The 6,399-nt window shown below is 36.8% G+C and overlaps 1 non-coding gene across 1 annotated transcript; it reads right to left on the bottom strand.

The window, feature by feature from the left end:
• Window positions 1-6,041: 6,041 nt before the first annotated feature.
• Window positions 6,042-6,147, bottom strand: LOC111893434 (small nucleolar RNA R71). The gene has a single exon (XR_002850878.1). It is a non-coding gene; the product is annotated as a small nucleolar RNA R71 (small nucleolar RNA).
• Between the last annotated feature and the right edge of the window lie 252 nt (window positions 6,148-6,399).

Raw genomic sequence — 6,399 nt, 5'->3', positions numbered from 1 at the left:
TGGCATATGTAGCTGATTTAAAGCATAATTTGATAAGTGTGATTCAACTCACTGAAGCGAATCGTCGAGTTGAATTCTGCAAGAAACATAACTATGTCATGCCAAAAGACCAGGAGGAATGTTTAATGACATCAAATCGCAACAAGAACATGTATCCTCTTGACATCGACATGATCATTGGCAAGCCCCAGCTCTGCTTACTCTCGAAAGTTGTTCCTGACGTCAGTTGGTTATGGCATAAAAGGCTTGCTCATCTAAACTTACGATATATGAATGATCTTGTTTCCGGTGAAATGGCAAGAGTTTTGCCACTCCTCAAGTTCGAAAATGATCATTTATGTTCTACAAGTGAGTGTAGAAAGCAATCGAAGAAGGGTCATCCTGTTATCATTGAAAAATCTATCTCGGATCCATGAAAACTTCTGCACATTGATCTGTGTGGACCTTCAATGGTAGAAAGTCTACATCACAAAAAATACGTTCTTGTGATTGTGGATGATTTTACTAGGTTCACCTGGGTCTTTTTCATAAGGCTCAAGTCAGAAAGAGCCTCAGAACTCATCAACTTTATCAAAGGAATTGAAGTTCTCATCAAACTTCCAGTAAGGCGAATCCAAAGTGACAATGGTTCGGAGTTCACCAATGCCACCATCGAGAACTTCCTCATCGAGAAGGGTATTAACCACAACTTCTATGCTCCATACACTCCAAAAAAAAATGGTGTAGTCGAACGACGCAACAGAACACTTGTTGAAACTGCTCGATCCATGCTCAACTTTGCAAATCTTCCACTCTATCTTTGGGTTGAAGCTGTCTCAACTGCATGCTTCACTCAAAATAGGAGTATTATCAATCGAAGCCTCAATATGACACCATACGAAGCTATGAATGATCAGAAGCCAAGTATCTCTTTTCTTCATGCTTTTGGATGTAGATGCTTCATCAAAAATAACCGCGATCAGCTTGCAAAGTTCCAACCCAAAGTTGATGAATCATTTTTTTCTTGGGCACTCTGCTAAATCAAAGGCTTCTCGGGTTCTTAATTGGCGAACTCATGTTCTAGAAGAAAGCTTTGATGTTACCTTTGATGACAACTTTATTCGGAATTCTGGCCCAACCCATGTTACAACTCACATCATGGAATCCGATGCTCCAACACCAGGATGTCCGAACCATCAAACAATTTATGAAGTTGACTTTGAAACCTTGTTCGGACCTTCAGAAATAGCTCTTGATTCGTAATCTCAAACAAGACAAATCTCATCAAACAAAGCTCTGGTTTCCCAAAATGTTTTAGGTTCGACACCTTGTTTTCCTCCATTTGATTATGAACCGTTTCAACCTTCTCAGGTTGAGGGGGAAAATGGTTAACCTTCCCTTGAATCAAATGTTGATGGATTCCAAGACGCAGCTGCTGAATTTGACTCTAATCCAATCAACAACGCTGATGATGAAAATTTCTTCAATTTCCCACCTGAGGATGATGTAAATGTGTCCGGTTCAGAAGTTCAGGGGAGCGTCATCCACAAGTTCAAACTATTAATGGGGGAGCAACACAACCCCATTGTTGATATATGATCGTCTGCTATACAAGAGCTTCTAAGACTACATGTTTGGATTAAGGATCATCCTCCGAACCAAGTTATTGGAAATCCAAACACATGTGTAAAAACTTGTTTTCCCACAAGTGTTCAAAATGAATGTCATTTCTCCGCATTTATATCAATGGTTGAACCAAAATCCATCAAAGAAGCATTAGAACATGTTGATTGGATTACAACCATGTAGGAAGAATTGAAAAAATTCGATAGAAATGAAGTGTGGACTCTCATCCCTCCTCGTCAGAATCATCCCATTCTCCTGTTGCCCATCTTGAAGCCATCAGAATCTTCCTTACTTATGCTGCTCACAAAGGCTTTTAGGTTTACCAGATGGATGTCAAAAGTGCTTTTCAAAAGGGTGAACTTGATACTGAAGTGTATCTCCAACAGTCTCCGGGTTTTGTCAATCTCTCATATCTGAACTACTGCTATAAACTCTGAAAAGTTGTTTATGGCCTCAAGCAAGCTCATCGCGCCTGGTACGAGACCCTCATTGACTTTGTCAAGCGTTCAGGTTTTTAAATAGTATTCTCGATCCTACCCTGTTCCGAAGGTCAAATGGAAAACATCTCATGCTTATCCAAATTTATTTTGACGACATCATTCTTGGATCCACCGATTCATCAATGGTTGCTGACTTTGCTAAGTTAATGGTTAGTCGATTCCAAATGAGCATGAATCATGAACTAAGCTTCTTCCTAGGTCTCCAAGTTAAACAGACCAACAGAGGAATCTTTATTCACTAAGAAAAGTATATCTCAGAACTTGTCAAGAAATATTCAATGGACACCTGTGGTTTGGCAAAGGTACCTATGGGTTTTGGACACAAGATATTCCGGACCCTTCAGGTGTTGCTATTGATGAAAAGAAGTACAGAGGAATGATTGGATCACTACTCTACCTTACAGCAAGTCGTCCGGACATCATGTTTTTAACATGTTTGTGTGCCAAATTTCAAGTCAATCCATAGATGTCTCATCTCTTGGCCGTTAAGAAAATATTCTGATACCTCAAAGGTACAAAGAATCTCGGAATCTGGTGACCAACAAATGAGAGTTTCCTCCTTCAAGCATATTCTGATTCGAACTATGGCAATCTTCAATTAGACAGAAAGAGCACATCTGGTGGTTGTCAATTTTTGTGTGGTCGATTGGTTAGCTAGTCATCTAAGAAACAAAACTGCATTACGCTCTCATCAACTGAAGCAGAATACATTGCTGCTGCTAGCTACACATCACAAGGTATTTGGATGAAATCACAGCTCTTGGATTATGGTTAACGGTTTCAATAAATCCCAATCTATTATGCTTCACAAAGTTCCATTTCAATATCGCACAATCCAATTTAGCACTCAATGACGAAGCACATCTATATACAGTACCCTTTTGTTAAAGATCATGTTTTAAATGGTAACATAGAACTTGTTTTTGTTTCATCTGACGATCAAATTACTGATGTCTTTACTAAGGCATTAGATGAAACCAAATTCAATGGTTTTCTGAACAAAATGGGTATGATGATGCCTGATCTTCAGTTCTTTCAAGAAGTTTGCACTCTCTGATGGTAACATCAGAAAGTAGAATGTTTCGGAGTCAAATTTTCTCTCATCTCGGAACTATTGCCTCTCGGAATAAATAGGGTCATTTTACATGTCTTTTTATCTAACAACTTCTTGTAGTTTTAAGTTGTACAACTCACTTCACTATATGGAGTCCATGACCAATATAGTTACATTGTTATCAATCTCACCTCGAAACTTACTTCATAAGATCATCTCGGAATTCAAGTCCAGAACGGTATTGAAGTCTCTTCTCTTACCTTGTCTGAGATCAGACCTTAGAGTTTATTAAAAAATTCACTCCGGACCCTTGACTCCGGAATCGCTTCAAAAATTCACTTTGGACCCTTGAATCCAGAATCTCTTAAAAAAATTCACTCCGGACCTTATGGCTCATATTTTTTCATTCCGGACCCTGTCTCGGACCTTTCTCATGTTCCGAGATCCTTCAAAAAAAATTTGAACTCTTCATGGTCAGAAACAGTTTTAAAAGCATTCCGAAACCATACGGCTCCGAAATCAAATCACTTGACGAAGTCCAAAAGGTTTTCATATGAAACATTTTCTAACAATTACTTTTTAATGATGATTATCGTCTAATATTGTCATATTTATACATACTTTTAGGCAATATTTGAATACATTTTTATACATATTTTGGTTATTTGCATGGAATAATGGTACTTATGAGATTAAATTGTATTTTGCAGCCAAAATAAGTCATTTTTAAGAATAAGGACTAAAAGTGGAAGAAGAAGAAACTTTGGAGGCTTGGAAGGTTAAAGAGAAGAAAACCCACGAAAACAGCTATATCCACGTCGTGGATATCACTTAAATGACATGGAAAGGAAAATTCTGGAAGATGAGTACGCGTAAAGTCGAAATCCTTGCCCGATAAGGATGCATCTATGTCCACGACGTGGAGCCTTATTCCACGACGTGGAATGTAATTTCATGACAACTATAAATTCCCTTTATCTTTACGAATTTAAGGGGTTGATTGGTTAGAAAAGGTTTCCAAAAGTCGATATTTAGAAGGTTAGAAGGCTAGGAAATTGGTTTGAATACCAAGGAAGAAGAAGAGGTTCATAATTACTTTCTAGTTGTGGTACTTTACAATGCTATTTATTATGACTTGTTTGTGTTTATTTGTTAATATGAGTAGCTAAATCTAGTTGCTTATGTTAGCTAGATGAAGCTGGAACTCATGGTTTGTTTATAATAACTTAGACTTTTCTTGTTGGTTAATGTCTTATGTTTGATTGATTATACCTAGCATGTTTGAGTTGATACTAGATTGCTTTAAACTCTTATTATGTGTAGTTAGTAACCATTAATCTGCATGAATTTGAATACCTAGTAATTTAGTGAACATTAGATTATTAGAGCTAAGGTTGAACCAATCTTAGATAAGTAATTAAAGTATTAAATTTGGCTGCGCTGGAGAACTCATATTATGAACATAATTGTGTTTGTTAACTCAATCTTACATAGCTCCAATTCTACTTAATAGGTAATTTTGTGTTAAATTATGTGTGACTATGCATAGATCTACATGAATTAATTCAAGATTAGTTAATTTGAAATTGAATTGCTAATAATATTTTAATTGGTAACCAACGGGAATTGTCATAATTAATAATTAAACCATTGAGGGAAATGAATTCAGACTAACATAAGTGTTTTTATAATTTGATTGGATAGTTATTGATAAATTAAGTTCATCTAAACTTGCAAAATTAGATAAAAACCCTTTTAAATATTGTTTGATTTTAGATTAATTTAGAGTAATTATTTTAGCTAATTAAATTCGTTCCCTGTGTTCGACCCCAACTTACTTAAACTACACTACAATCTGACTAGGTACACTGCCTAGGTGCATATTAGTTAGTGAAGTTAGTTAGGATATAAATTTAAAACTAGCAAGTACTTTTGTGCACATCAAGTTTTGGCGACGTTGCCGTGGAACGGCTTATTTGGTTGTTAATTTATTTGCTTTGAGTTAATCGATCCTTTTGTGGGGTAAAACCTGCAAAAAGTTAATTTTCGTAATTAATTTTTGTTTCAGGTCTGAGACCACGACGTGGACCTTAAGTCCACGGCGTGGGTTCAGTTAGGAAAGTATTTTTTGTGTTTCTTAGTTTTTAGTTTTTGTTTAGATATACGTTTTTATTTTTGTTTATTTTGTAGTAGTTCATGACCAGAGGTTCCAACAAACCTTTGGTACCACCACTTGAAGATCCAGAGTCAGGCCTTTACAAAAACATGGATAAAACGTGAAAGAAGACCAAACACCAAAGATCTCACCATTTAAAGACCTTAAATCAGTATTTAGAAAGAAGAAAGGGAAGAAAGTAGGAGAGTTAAGTACATCTTTGAAGGACAAAAGAAAGATTGAAGATCCTCATCAAATATCTAGTCCACAAGAATCTGAATACGAGTCCGAACCTGAATTTGAATTATAGAAAAGCGAACCCGGAGACGAGCCAGAAAACGAAATGGAAAATATTACCAATGTGTCCAAGGGAGCATAAGAGAAGCGGATAAGAGACGATGTTGGTCCTAGTTTAGTACAACCTACAATTCATGCCATTGCAACATTTGAGTTGAAAGGGCACATTCTTACTACACTTAAGAATGTGCCATTTTCTGGGAAGGATCATGAGGATGCTAACAAGAATTTAGATGAGGTAAATGACATTGCCGATTATTTCAATATTCCAAATGTTCCAAGAGAGACTGCGTTGTTAAGGATGCTTCTCGTTACTTTTAAGGGAGCTGCAAGAGATTGGTTGAAGGCACTGCCACATGGTGCAATTACTACATTGGCACAAATGCATGAGCAATTCTTGGAACAATTCTGCCCACCATCAAAAATATCCAAACTCAAGAAGGCAATAGCCAACTTTGGAAAAATCAGGGTGAATCACTTTATGAGGCATGGGAGCATTATAAAGGGTTACTAAGAAACTGCCCTCAAAATGACCTTAACATACAACAATAAGTGCCTATATTCTATGATGGGGTAAATGTCATGACAAGGCAACTCCTTGATTCTCAAGGAACACTTACTAAGAAAAATCCGGGTGAAGTAAAGGAATTGATTGTAGAGTTCTCAAAACATTCTCGAGAATACCATAATCCAAGACATGATGGAGCAAAAGGAATTAGGGGAGGCAATTCTGAAGACATGGTTGTTGTAGTAGCCATGCTCGATACCATGGATAGAAGAATAACCAA

This window comes from Lactuca sativa, chromosome 1 (genome assembly GCF_002870075.4).
Source record: "Lactuca sativa cultivar Salinas chromosome 1, Lsat_Salinas_v11, whole genome shotgun sequence".
In the NCBI taxonomy this organism is placed as follows: Eukaryota; Viridiplantae; Streptophyta; class Magnoliopsida; order Asterales; family Asteraceae; genus Lactuca; species Lactuca sativa.
Note: the sequence above shows the minus strand (reverse complement) of the source record. Positions and strands in the feature narration are given on the sequence as shown.